Consider the following 14338-nt stretch of genomic DNA (forward strand, 5'->3'; position numbering starts at 1 on the left):
AACTATTGGAATGAGATGCCAATGTTTCAGAGCCAGTTTCAGATCAAAATCAAAAGTTCCAGAACCTCAGGCTGGGGATATGGCTTGAGGGTAGAGTGCTATAGCTGCAGTATTGTCAAATTTCTAGAATCTCTTAAAAGAATCAGCTGTCCTGATACGTGGTTGTGGCCACAAGTACAGGTGTCAGAGACACACTTGCTGGCTCACCAGACCACACCAGCCCCCAGTGTCTCATGACCTGCCTCACCTCAGTCAGTACTCTAGGAGCAAATCTCGGTGAGCACCTTTCCCAACCATTTCATGTCAAAAATTCAAACAAAGTCAGGAAGATCTGATTTTCCCAAAGTTACACATGATCTCAAGCATGGCTAAAGCCAGTCTGAGTTTTTGTTTTGTTTTGGTGGTGCTGAACTTGAAACCCAGGGGCTCATACATGCTAGACAACTGCTCTACCCCACAGCTGCAGCTCCAACCTGTGTATGAGCTTTTCAGGGAAGGTATAAAAGTCACTGGCCTGCCAGGCACCAGTGGCTCATGACTGTCATCCTAGCTACTCAGGAGGCTGAGATCTGAGGATCATAGTTCAAAGCCAGCCAGGGCAGAAAAGTCCATGAGACCCTTATCTCCAATGAACCACTAGAAAATGGAAGTGGTGCTATGGCTCAAGTGGTAGAGCGCTCGCCTTGAGCTGAAGAGCTGAGGGACAGCGCCCAGGCCCAGAGTTCAAGCCCCATGACAAAAAAAAAAAAAAAAAAAAAAAGCCACTGGCCTGGCTTTGCAAGAAAATCCTGGAGAAAATCCAGGCTAGGCCAAAATCCTCAACAGAGTGGGGCACACAGGCCCGGACTCTGCCTTCCTGAGATCCCTGTCTGAGTGGGAGGGAGAGCTGAGAAGACAGGCACAGGCCTCCGCACAGACTGCTCTCAATGCAGAGAGTGTGGCTTGGAACTGGTTGTTTACTGCTGAACTCCAGAAACTGGTACTCAGTAAACACGAGCAGGAGGTCACTGTATGTTTCACTCATCCCAGGGCAACTCAGAAGGTCAGAAGCTTTCTTTAGCTGCCCTACAGGCTACATTCCTTTAGTCTGAGAATAGCAGCCTGGTTTATGCCTGGGAAGCCATCTCTCCACTGGAGAGGCAGGTCCCCCAGCTCAGGGACTCACAAGTGACCCAGGCCCAGCCATCTGCCCGTAACTGCTCTGGTCAAGTGAATGAGTCGAGTAGATACATGACCTCAGGGGTCAACTGGGTCTTATTCTGGGACTTTCGGGTGGGGTGGGGGGTTGAGGAGGCACTGAGAAGAATGACAGGGCCCTCTTTCCGCTGAGCTTACAACGCTGAGGAGACATGCTTGGAGTATCCCAAGGATGGGGAGAACTTTGCCTCAGACTGAAGTCAGCCATGAAAGAGAGGCTAAGGTCCGAGAACTGATTTGGCACCTGGATTCAGCCAGGCCTTAAGCCCACGTATTCCAGCAGTTCTTAATACAAGCCAAGACATTTCTACTTTTATTTACGCCAATTTGTGGTTACGGAACAAGAATCTTGTTGCACACACAACAGAACAAGTGACATATAGCTGATGACAGAAAGGCTTCTCCACAAGCTCCCTATAAACAAATGTCAACTCCGTACAGCCTGAAAGTTCTCATTCAGACCCAACTGTCAGGCAGCCACAGGTCCCATGACAACCCAGACAGCCTTTAACTCAACAGCTACACGGAAGCCAACACTCACAAAGAGGTTGTGCCTTGCTTTGTTTCTTCGTTTAATCTCAAAAATGGGAAGGGCAGGCAGGGCCACTGAGCCGATGGCCACAAGAATCCCACCTGTGCTGTGGCCACAGCTGCCTTGGCTGCGTGTCACCATTCAGGGCCTCTGTCATGCATCTCATGCCCGCTCCTGCCTGGCTTCCCCAGTGAGGAAACGGAGGACAGAGCGCCTCTGCCCTGTCCACACCTGCCCCGCTACTGCTCATGTGAGAGGGTAAATGCTCACTACACAGAGGGCAAGCAAGGGCTTCATGGTATCAAGTCCAGCCCCTCTACTGGCCTTAATTCACAAACCCTTCTCTTTAACCCGACTGTGAGAACTTCACACTTTCACCTTCCCCAGCCTGTGTGCAGCACCTGTTACAAAATAAACAGAGTGCGAGTACTTCTCTTCCTTGCTGGCCTGTGTCACCGGCCTGCGGACACGCACAGGGCTCCCCCATCAATGCACCAGAGGCCGCAGAAGATGCTCAGACCCAGGGAGGACCGTCCCTCACCAAGGAAGCTGGGGGAACTCATGGCTGGATGGGGACAAGGACCAGGGGAACAGTCCAGTGTCCCCTGCCACCTTGGATGTTAAAAGGCCAAAGAGTTCCCAGTCTCACCGCCAGCCACATTCAGGGTCTCAAAAGTCCTTAGGCAGCCGTCATTCATGGACAGCGGAAAGGACAGGAGGACCACGCAGTCAGGCATGGATGGCCAGGGGTCTCTAGGGACCCAGCCCTGAGGGAGGGTATGTGAGCACCTGGCTTGGCGGGGCTGTTTTTAGCAGAGGGAGACTTGAAAAGGGAGTCAAGAACCCTCTTCCTTCCTTCCTTCCTTCCTTCCTTCCGTCCGTGCATCACTGACTCTATATCTTCCACTGCATGAGGAAGCACACAGGCAGAGGAACAAAGAGAATTTCAACTTGTAAAGGAAAGAAAAAGACTTCTGCCCCGCATTGTGCAACGTGACGAGTCAGACACACAGGGGGCCAGGGACACCCACAGTTATCCATGCTGGGCCCCACGGCTCTCCTCATCTAAGACTCTTCAAGAGTGCTCCCTTTCTCCCACTCCTGAAGAAAGGCAGGGGGGTGCTAGGACCCGCCCTGTCCCTCCTACCCAGACAGGCCCAGTGGGCACCAGAGGTCTTCCAGGCTCGATATACTTGAAAAAGCCCTGAAGAAGCCATTTGCTGCAGCTCACTTCTGTAATCCTAGCTACTCAGGAGGCTGAGAGATCTGAGTCTTGCAGGTTGAAGACAGCCCAGATAAGAAAGTCTACGACTCTTTTTTTTTTTTGGAGGGGGGGTTGGTCATGGGGCTTGAACTCTGGGCTTGGGCACTGTCCCTCAGTTCTTCAGCTCAAGGGGAGTGCTCTATCGGTTGAGCCACAGCATCACTTCCGGTTTTCTAGTGATTTATTGAAGATAAGAGTCTCATGGAGTTTCCTGCCCAGGCTGGCTTTGAATGGTGATCCTCAGATCTCAGCCTCCTGAGTAGCTAGGATTACAGGTGTGAGCCACCAGCACCTGGCAAGTCTAAGACTCTTATCTCCAATAAACTACTGCCCCTGCCTCCCCAAAAGCTGGAAGTAGAGGTGTGGCTTAAGTGATAGTATACTAGCCTTGAACAAAAGAACCTCAGAGATAGTTGCCCAGGCCCTGAGTTCAAGCCCCAGGACTAGGCACAAAAAATAAGGTAAAATAAAATCCCCCAAAGGCAATGTGCCCCCAACTTGCATCCTGCCCCTGGTAACCACAGGCTCTCCAGCGAACTTCTCTAGGAGAGCCTGTGCCTGGCCCCATCCACCATGCCCCTTTCCCACTCACTCCAGACACGGCCTTCCTCCTATGCCCCATTTTCCGAGGGGACCATCCATCTCTCATTTCCAGGTTGGAATTAGCATTTTTATCTCTGCAACTGCCATCTCTCTCAACTATTTAAGAAGCCACCAGGATAAAAAGAGGCAACATAAAAATAGTCACTCAGCAGCTTCTAGAAAGGGGTGGGGGCGGGGGCCAAAGAGAATCTTCTCATTTTTCGTCTCTCCTTTTCCAAGGGGACACAATAGCGAACTATTCATCTCTTCCAAAGGACTTCCCCACAGTGGCCAGACACCTCACCCAGGAGCTGTTTGGGAATGACCCCCAAGTCCCAGCAGCCCTCGGTTCCAAGGGCAGAACCTGCCACCAGATCTACCCTAACAGGGGCTAAGGTTACAAGCCAGGGCTGAGTAGAAGGCTGGGCCGGCCCTGCCCTGCCCAGTTCTGCCACCTCCTGAGCTTCCTTCCAGCCACTGAAAATGCAAGCCAGTCCAAAACAACAAAGCAAAACAAGGGAAGGGGGCTTAGTGGTAGAGTGCTTGCCCATCATTCATGAAGCTCTCATAAACAGAAAAAGCCAGAAGTGGCACTGTGGCTCAAGTGGTAGAGTGCTAGCCTTGAGCAAAAGAAGCTCAAGGACAGTGCCTAGGTCCTGAATTCAAGCCCCCAAAAAAGTTTCATAACTGAAAGAAAGGGGGGGGGGGCGAAAGCCAGGCACCAGTGGCTCACGCCTGTAATCCTACTCAAGAGGCTGACATCAGAGGATCACGCTTCTAAGCCAGCCTGGGCAGGGAAGTCTGTGAGATTCTTATCCGCAATTAATCACAGAAAAAGCCACAAGTGGAAAATGGCTCAAGTGGTAGAGTATTAGTCTTGAGCAAAAGGAGTCCAGGGATTGCGCCCAAGCCCTGAGTTCAAGCCCAGAACCAGCAAAACAAAAACAAAACAAACAAAACCCTCAACTGGATGCAGTGATGTCTGCCATTAATCACAGCACTGGAGAAGCTGAGTGTAGAGGATCATGAGTTCTAGGCCAGTCCAAGCTATAAAAGAAAACATAAAAATTCAGTGGCAACACAGCAAAAAGGGACTGGATGACAGTGGCTCCCGCCTGTAATCCTAGCTACTCAGGAGGCTAAGATGTGAGAACTGCAGTTCAAAGCCAGCCCAGGCAGGAAAGTCTGTGAAACGCTCCAATCAACCACTGAAAAGCCTAAAGTGCCACAATAGCAAGCCTTGTACAACAACAACAACAACAAAAGCTAAGGGCCTGGCCTGAAATTCAAGGCCCAGTACTAGGACAATGGGAAAAAATAAACAAAAAAAGATAGCAAAAAGGAGTAAAACTGAAAAACTGGCCCCATTCAATGGTCAACACCAGCTCAGGGAAGGAGCCCAGGGATGGCGGCCAGCACTCACCTCACAGTGAAGGTGACTTTTTGTCGTTATTGATGACAGAATCCAATCAGGGAAGAAAGAAAAACAAAAACCTTGTTTTTCATAAAGCAACTCAATGTGAAAGTTATTTTGTTTTGTTTTTTTTTAACTGTTTTTTTTTTTTTTTTTGGTCGTGGGGCTTGGGCGCTATCCCTCAGCTCTTCAGCTCAAGGTGAGCGCTTTACCTCTTGAGCTACAGTGCCACTTCCGGTTTTCTAGTGGTTTATTGGAAATAAAGAGTCTTACAGACTTTCCTGTCCGGGCTGGCTTTGAACTGTGATTCTCAGACTCCTGAGTAGCTAAGATTACAGGTGTGAGCCACTGGCTCCCGGCTTAACTGTATTTTTTTAATCTTTTTTTTTTTTTTTTTTTTGGTACTGGGGATCAAACCCTGGACATTGCACTTGCTAGGCAAGCGCTTTGCAACTGAGCTATATCCCAGCCTGCGAAAGTTACTTTGGAAGGCGGCTTCTGTTCCTTAAAGAAATGGTAGTCATTTGCCATACTGGAGCTCAGGACTAGAAGGTATAAAGAGCCAAGAGACCTTGCACCTTGATTTTTTTCATCTGAAAAAGTTTCCGAAGCCTACCTCGGGCACAGCTGTGGTGGTTTGCTCCACGCTGCGTGTGCGCCTGCCACAGTCACACGGAACATCACAACTGCCTGCTTTCTCCTACCTTTCTCACTCTCCTATGCTCTGCTTCCCTGCCTGTAATTGGGAAAGACTGAAGAACTGGTTTTCTATGCTTTATAGATTTATTTACTGAGAAAAAAAAGCCTCCAACATAAAGAAATACATAATATCCATAAAATCACACAGAGTTCTACACTGACTACATCTGACTTGAGAAAAACGGAAAGAATAAATAGAAGGTGAGCTGTCCCTGGAACAGCACAAGATACTAACTGCCCTGGACACAGGATGGGGGTAAACGACTCTCAGGAAGGGCAGAGGTGAGGGTGAGCAGAAAAGTCTGAAATCCTCAGCTGAACTGAGAACCTTCTATTGCATTGCCTTCTCCCTGAAAACTAGACACAAAATCACGTCTTACAGGGGGCTGGGAAGGTGGCTCAGTGGTAAGCGCTTGCCTTGCATGCACGAGGCCCTGGGTTCCATTCCTCAGCACCACATAAACAGAAAAAGCTGGAAGTGGTGCTGGGGCTCAAGTGGTAGAGTGCTAGCCTTGAGCTGAAGAGCTGAAGGACAGTGCCCAGGCCCAAAGTTCAGGCACCATGACTGGCAAAAAAAAAAAAAAAAAAAAAAAAAAAATCACGTCTTACACCCGGAGGGGCTCTGAGACAGAGGAAGGAATAAACAGGACTGAAGTAGCCCTCACGGGACTGGGCGTGGTGGTACTCACCTGTAATTCTAGAATGTGGGAGGCAGAGGAATGAGGACCTTGAGTTCCAGGCCAACCTGGGCTACATAACCAGACTTTGTTCCAAAAAATCCCCCCTTAAAAAAAAAAAAAAGAAAAAGAAATACCCTCAGGACCTGAAATGTGGATGGACAGATACAGATAAACCAAATGGACTCCATTCTGCTGATGGAATATTATTCAGCCATATACACTCAAAAAAGGAATCCTGTGGCTGAACCTTGAGAACATGGTGCTGAATAAAAGAAGCCAGGCAGGAACAATCACATTTACAAGAAATGTCCTAGTAAACAAGTCTGGAGAGACAGAAAGAGGTAAGTGTCTGCCAGGGGCTGGAAGGGGGAACACTGGGAAGAGGCAGTGATTGCTTAACAGGGACAGGATTTGCTTTTGTGGTGATGACAATGTTCTAAAACTGGACAAAGGTGATGGTTGCACAGCACTGTGAATGTCCTAAATGACACTTACAGAAACTTTATCTCAATTAAAGATGAGAGAGATGGAGGTGGGGAGAGAAGGGCTGGGGCCAAGCACTGGTGCCATGCCCTTAATCCTAGCTACTTGGGAGACTGAGATTGGGAGGGTCTCAGTTCAAGGCCAGACCACAAGACTCCTTTCTCAACTGAGAGCTAGATGCAATGGTGAGTACCTGTACAATAAGATGCCTAACAGGAAGAGCACACCCACCTGGGCAAGAAGCAAGGCCTTATGTCAAGAGTAATCAGCAAAAACTTGGGATGATGGTGTGGCTCAGCAATATGAGCACTTGCCTAGCCAACAAGGCTTGAGTTCAAACCTCAGTCCCACAAAGGGGGAAGAAGCAGGAGGTGGAGGGAACAGGGATACAAGTTCAGTGGTAGTCTGTCTAGCATACACAACCAAGGAATAGTCCTGGGTTCCATCCCCAGCAGCAACACAGTCACACACACCACACATGTGCACATACATACAACCCTCTAAATGTCTATGAACAGGTTAGTAAAGTAATAAGCAACCTGAAAGAGAAAAGGTCAATTTCAAAAGAGAAAGCAATTTCCTCAAATTTCTAACAAGAGGCTTGGACATAGGGTGGGGAAGCAGAACACTGACCCTCCTCCCTTCTCTCACCTCAAAGCCTCCGAGAAAACCAGCAAGCAAGGAGCTGTGCCTCAAAGGAAAAGGCAAAGCAGCATCTGCCCCCACTTCAGGACGGCAAGAGGAGAAAATGGGTTCACGTGTTAGTTCCCCTCAGCCTCCCCCTTCCGTACAATGGGTTCAGGGACAGAAGGTCAGGCTGCCTTGGACACACAGTAAGCTCCAAACCTGAGATACCTCACAAGACACACTGTCTCAAAAACAAAAAACAGCACTGTGGCTCAAGTGAAAGAGCACCAACCGTGAACAACAACAAAAAGCCAGTGAGAGCTTGACCTGAGTTCAAGCCCCAGTACCAGCATGAACAAATGTCTGCCCCACCCAGCTAGCCTTTTCCCAACGAAGGTGGCGTGGCTGCCAGGTCCTCTCCTACCCCAGATCATTCCATCTCCACTTTTTAGGTCATCCTTCAAGGCTCAGCACCAATGACACCTGTGTCAGGAACCTGCAGATTCACACCTGGCAGAAGGGCTTTCTCGCACGCCCTCCCTCTGCACACCCTGCTTGTGGTGTTCTTCGTGCCTGGAAGCATCGCTTAGAGGACATGTGGCACCCCCTGCCCCGATTCCTCTCCACCAAAATCTATGAATGCTCAGTCCCATTTTGCCAACCAAAAAGTCGCCCCCACATTTCCCCAAATGCTCGCCTGGAGGGTGACACCGCCCACTGATGGGCTGGGAACTAGTGCATAGCTATTAGTGAATATAGTTGGCTATCAGCCCACTAAGAACTCAAGGGCAAAGACAAGCCTAGAGTCCCTGGGCCACCACCCCAGGGCCTGCTTCTATCTGTGCCCTTGTTTGCTGTGTGCACTTGTGTGCACAGGTCTGGGCTCTTCGAGAGACTGAGGGTGGCACTGGTCTCTCCTCTACCACAGGTGGTGAAGCACAAAGGCCCTAGAATAAACAATTATTATTATGAGCCTTGATCCCATCTCTGCAATGCTGTGTAGGATTCTGGCAGGCATTAAATAATACACGCCACACATGGCACAGTACCTAGTGCATAGCAAAAACCTCAATGTTCACTATTTGGGGTGGGGATATGGCCCAGTGGTAGAGTATGACCTTAGTACAGACAAGACCCTAGGTTCAAGCCTCAGCACCAAAAACATTTTTTTAACAATATTATCCAAGGTAGGACTCCCCAATGGTTATTGCCGCAGCCCTCCCCCATTTTTTTTTCCACACCTATATTCCTAGCTACTCAGGAGGCTGATATCTGATGAGTGTGGTTTAAAGGTAGCCCAGGAGAAAAGTCCATGAGACTTATCTCTGATAATCACCAAAAAGACAGGAAGTGGAACTGTGACTCAATTGGCAGAGTGCCAGCCTTGAGTGCAAAAGCTCTGGGACAGTGCCCAGGCCTTGAGTTCAAGCCCCAGAACCAGAGCAACGGTGCCAGAAGCACATATTAGTTGTGGGTTTCCATCACCAGGAAGGGTTTACCGTACCAGCAGCCAACTGGGAAGGGCGACTGGCACTCGCCCTAAAGCTCCTTGGCAGCATGCACACACTGGGTGGCTCTGGGTGGTTTCGGTAGAGTTGCAGCCCCCGACTCTTGCAAGGAACAAAGGAGATTCTGGGGACACAGAACTCTTTCCTTGGGGGCGGGGAAGGGAGGGAGGAGCGAATGGCAGCACAGCCCTGGGGCACCTGAAGTTTCCACTCCAGGGCCATGGGTGGAGGAAGGTAAAAGTTGCCTCTGGGGAGGTGGACACTGCCTGGCCTGCCCTCTTGCCCATGGCACCGAGATGCCCCCCCACACACACACCAGGCTCCATCCCTCTGCGAGGTGCCACCTCTCCAGCTGCAAGTGACAGCAGCCGGGGAGGCAGAGCTGTGAACACACCCCGCTCCTCGACCCAAACTGGGCAGCCAGAGGGTGGCGGGGGAGAAGCCAGGAAAAGCTCCAGGCCGCCCGGGGCGGCGCCGGGGGGAGGTTCGCTTCTCTGCAGTCCCGGCGCGCTGCAGCCCCGAGGTAAATTTAGGTCAAAAGGACCCAACCTGCCAGCGAGATGCAGGCTCCGGGAAGGGGCTGCGGTGGGGTGGCCAGGCGCAGGCTGGGGCGCGGCACAGGTCCCTCGCCGTCCCCACCTCTGCCCCGCGGTGTCCCGGCCACCAGGGCCTGAGTTTGCCTCGCGGGCGGCGGGGTGGGGATGCTCCGAGCCGGCGGGCGGCCCCTGGGACCCCGCGGGCTCCGGGCTCCCCGCCTGCCCAACGCCGGGGCTGGGCCTAGGCAGCCTCGGAGGTGCAGGCGGCCCCGGCGACCTCGGGACCCAACTCGGGTCCGTCCCAGCCCGGGGCCCGGCGCGGCCCAGCCGAGGCCAGCGGGGCTCCGGACGCTCGGAGGCCGCGGGGGAAGGGGCGCCGGGGCCGCGTCCCTCCACGTGGCGGGGCGCGGGGCGGCGCACGTGGGGTCCCTGTGGAGCAGCCCCGCGGCTTTGTCTGCAGTCCCGGCGGGGGTCTCCGCCCCTCGAGGGCAGGGGACCCGGGCGCCTGGACCCTGCGGCGGCGGCGTCTCCCGCCCCGGCCCGGCTCCAGCCAGCTCACCTGGGCTCGGCGCCGCCGCCTCCGGCGCTCGGGGTCCCCGGCTCGGCTCCGCAGGCTCCGCGGCCGCGCGCGGCTCTCCGCGGCCCTGCGGGCGGGCTGGCGGCGCGCGGGGCGGGGCCACGCGGGAGGGGGCGGGGCTATCCGGGCGAGGGCGGGAGGAGCCGCCTCCGGTCGTGCGTTGATTGGCTGGGGGAACCGGCGCGAGCCGCGCGCACCCGCCCGCTGTTTGGGCCGCGCGCTTGGGGATGGAGGGGAAGAGGCGAGGAGGAGGGGGGAGCACGAGGGGGAGGCGGGTCCAGTCGAGATCCGGTAGCGCCGACCCGAGAAGGGGAGGAGGCGGGGAGAGGGGAAGTGAGGCCTCCGGAGAGACCGGAGGTGGCGGCCGCCCAGACCTGCGGGAGGGACGCGAAGGCCGCGCGGCGCCGCAGCTCTGCCCGCCCGCCCTTGGCGCGCACCTGCCGGCTCCCCCGCCGCCGCGGCCCGCGCCCGCCGCCGGGCTGCAGGCGCCTCCGGCCGCCCGCTTTGTTTAGCCCCGCGCGGACACTGCCGGGCGGCGGCCAGTCCGGGAAGTTCCCCCAGCCCGGGGAAACGGGTGCCCGGCCTCCCTGGCCTGCCCGGCCCGGCGTCGCAGGACACCGCCCACGGGGCATCCACGTCTGCTGACCAGCGGACCCCGCTCCGGGCCGGTCCTTTCCCACCCGCGCCCCGCCCGTCCCCAGCACCCGCTGCTTGCCACTCACTGAAACCCCAGGGCTTTCCTAAGACCGCTTAGACGCTTCTGGTGCTCTACCATCTGAACCACACCTCCACTTCCGGCTTTTTTCCTTCCTCACAGACTTTTGGCTCCAAATGGCAGCCCTCAGATCTCAGCTTCCTGAATAGCTAGGATTTCAGGCGTGGGCAGTGCACTGGGACCATCGACTTAACTATATTCCTTCCTCGCTCAGGGTTTTTCCTTTGTTTTGTGGTGCTGGGGACCAAACCAGGGTCTCAAGCTTGCTGGGCAAGTGCTTCACGACAACCCCACTTAAATTCCCAGCCACAAATTCCAGGAGCCCAGGAAAACACCACATCCAGTACAATGTACATGGTCGGCATTGTGCCTGTACAATTAGTGACTTTAAATCTCACATCCAAGAGTTACCAGCTCTGCGGGCCGCGGCAAGTGGCTTAACGTCTCCCAGGTTGTGTCATCAGCCAGCTAGCTCACAGGTTGACATGGAATCTCAGGACAATAACGTATGTGAAGATATTAGCTCGTTGCCTGGCAGATAAGTGTTCAATGGCGCTATTAATATACTTGAACAGGGCTAAAAAGCCCAGCAATTTGGGTGCCTTTCTTATGAAAGCAAATTAGAACAAAGTACAGAACATCATAATTGCCTGTCGTTGACATCCAGCCCCTCTTGATAGCAATCATCCCACTCAGGAAACCATTTTCACCTTCAGAGATAAAAGAAATGGCTTTGCTTTTCTGGGTATTGTCCCCCTCCAAGAACACCAGAAAGTCCTTTTCTAAGCAAACAGATCTTGTTGTCCTGACAACTCAGACTGCTAAGCAAATAAACTTTAAAAAGCAACCATATCTTATTTTTAAAGAAAACTTGAACAGGGAGGGGCTGAAATGCAAGATTTTAACATGATCTCACCCAAGCAGGGCTTCAGATCTTCTTCCAAAGCTTTGTCCTTTTGTCCTGATGTACTTTGTGTCCCATTCCTGTTGTTCATGGGAGGTTTCTATCGCCCTAGCCTTGAACATCCAGAACCAGAGATTAGGAACACCCATGAACTTGATCATCCAATTGTTTCCTGTTCAGCAGAACCACAAGACTTCAAAAAGGCCTTGAGAAATTTCCCTCCACCAGGCAGGGACATTAGTAAGTTTATTGGTTGCCATAAGAGTGGAGGCATGCTGGGCGCAGGTAGTTCATGCCTGTAATCCTAGCTACTCAGTAGGCTGAGATCTGAGGATAGAGGTTTGAAACCAGCCCAGGGGCTGGGAAGGTGGCTCAGTGGTAGAGTGTTTGCCTTGCATACCTGAGGCCCTTGGTTCGATTCCCCAGTACCACAAAAGCAAAAAGAAAAAAAGCCAGAAGTGGCGCTGTGGCTCAAAGTGGTAGAGCGCTAGCCTTGAGCTGAAGAGCTGAGGGACAGCGCCCAGGCCGAGTTCAGGCCCCACGACCGGACCCCCCCCCAAAAAAAACAAAAAAACAAAAAACCCTGAAACCAGCCCAGGCAGAAAATCCATGAGACAAAAAAAAAAAAAAAAAAAAAGAAAAAAAATCCATGAAACTTACCTCCAATTAACTCCCAAAAAACTGCAAGTGGTACCGAGGCACCAAGTGGTAGAGCTCTAGCCTTGAACAAAAGAGCTCAGGGACAGCACCCATGCCCTGAGTTCAAGCCCATGACCAACCAGAAAACAAACAAAAACAACCAAGATGTCAAGACAAATTTTTTTAAACACTTGGAACGAGTGGGAATATTCTAGGCATGTGGTGGGTTGGATGACAGCCTGGTGAGGAGAGAGAAGAGCATAGGCTACGGAGCCTGTCATCCTGGGACCAAATCCCCATTCTAGTCCAAACCAGTGAGAGGCTGGGACAAGCCCCAGGGTTTAGGGTTTGGTTTCCTCACCTGTACAATGGGGAATTTAAGCATTAGAGACAACACAAATACTTAGCAGTGTGACTCAGACACGAGATTCAATGACAACTGATATTAGGTGTTCAAAAAAAGTTCACCAAAGCTCTGGAAGCAAGCAGCTCTCTGCCAGATGAGGGTCACAGATCAAGTAGGTTAGATCTCAGCTCGGCAGCCTGCATACTTCACCTTCTATTAAATGGAAGTATTGCCACGGCCTACTTCTTAGGACGAGTGAAAATGGAATATGGTAATTTATGTAAAGAATTCACAACAGAGCGCCCTGTAAATGGTAGTTATTCCTATCCATCGCCAGGCAGGAGACCTGAGTTCCCACCAGGCCTCTGGGGTCAGAACACAGTGGTTTTCTCTGAGTGCACATTGTGAAGGCCTCTGACACAGACTTAAAATCTTCACTCCCCTTCTCACCAGACCCCTTCTCACCAAACCAGATGATCAATTTTTACACCCCTACACAAAGCCACCCACAACTACACCATTATGTAATTACTCCTTTCTCCCACAAAATGCTCCAACAGGAAAAAAAAAAGTTGTCACCCAGCAGATAGTTGTGAATATGGGGGTCTCTCTGATATACCCACTTTCCATCTGGCCCAGCCTAAGTACAGTAGAGGGCACAGGTCACTCCAGTTAGCTTTGCTTTCTGTGCCCTTGCCAGGGTGAACATGCACCCATCAGAGCATTGCTGCGTGTGGTCTGGGTTATTCTGATTAAAATACAATATGCACATGTCTAAAATACCATGCTGAAAGCCCTTGGTGCAACTAATATACACATACACCAAGAATGACAGGAAAGTAAAATAGACTGGGGGGAAGCAGGAGGAGTGGAGGGCAAATGAAGGGAGCGTGCTTCGAGTGCACGAGTGACAGATGAGTGCATTCTTCTCTGCTACCGAAGAACAGCATCTAGGACTCCAAGCTTCTACAGGCCCAGGCCTCCACAAGGGACACAAGACCCAGAAAGTAAGCTGAGGCACAGCGCCAGCATGGGAGCCCACCAAACACACCAAGTTTGCCCAGTGACCATTGTCATGACACAGAGCTGCTGCTCCAGGGGTCCAAGGGCAAATGTGACCTAGTTGATTCAGAAAAGGGTGGGACTGCACCGAGAGGAAATGGGGGCATCAGAGCTGCCAGCTGGCCTCCGTGAGAAAGGCGGGGAGCCAAGGACTGAGCCCCCTTCCCCTAATAAACATCTATTCATCCTAAAATCTACTACATAAAACCTATAATTCATCTTCAAATCTACTGAAATTTTCTAAAGGGGGAAGCAGGATGAGACAGTGACAGAGGAAGGTGAGGTGAAGTAGAAATTTTTTGAGTTTATCCCATCCTATAACTAATACATTAAAAACTAACAACAACAAAAAGCAGCATCAGCTAGGCCTGCACACACCTGGGAGCACATGCCTGTAATCCCAGCACTCAGAGGCTGAGGTAGGAGGATCAAGAGTTACAGATTAGGGCTGGGAAGTTGGCTCAGTGGTAGAGCGCTTGCCTTGCATGCATGAGGCCCTGGGTTTGGTTCCTCAGCACCACAAAAGCAAAAAAGCCGGAAGTGGTGCTGTGGCTTAAGTGCTAGAGCACTACT

At 52.0% G+C, this 14338-nt stretch overlaps 1 protein-coding gene across 4 annotated transcripts in view; it reads right to left on the reverse strand.

The window, feature by feature from the left end:
- LOC138826391 (calcium/calmodulin-dependent protein kinase kinase 2) overlaps positions 1–10172 on the reverse strand; it is a 37403-nt gene extending 27231 nt beyond the window's left edge. For all 4 annotated transcript variants that reach the window (XM_070021499.1, XM_070021498.1, XM_070021502.1 and 1 more), the window contains exon 1: positions 10082–10172. The gene's annotated coding sequence lies outside the window, so the exon portion shown is untranslated. The remainder of the gene's footprint in view (positions 1–10081) is intronic.
- Positions 10173–14338: the final 4166 nt, after the last annotated feature.

This window comes from Dipodomys merriami, unplaced genomic scaffold, assembly GCF_024711535.1.
Source record: "Dipodomys merriami isolate MVZ:Mamm:240054 unplaced genomic scaffold, mDipMer1.0.p SCAF_142, whole genome shotgun sequence".
NCBI lineage: Eukaryota > Metazoa > Chordata > Mammalia > Rodentia > Heteromyidae > Dipodomys > Dipodomys merriami.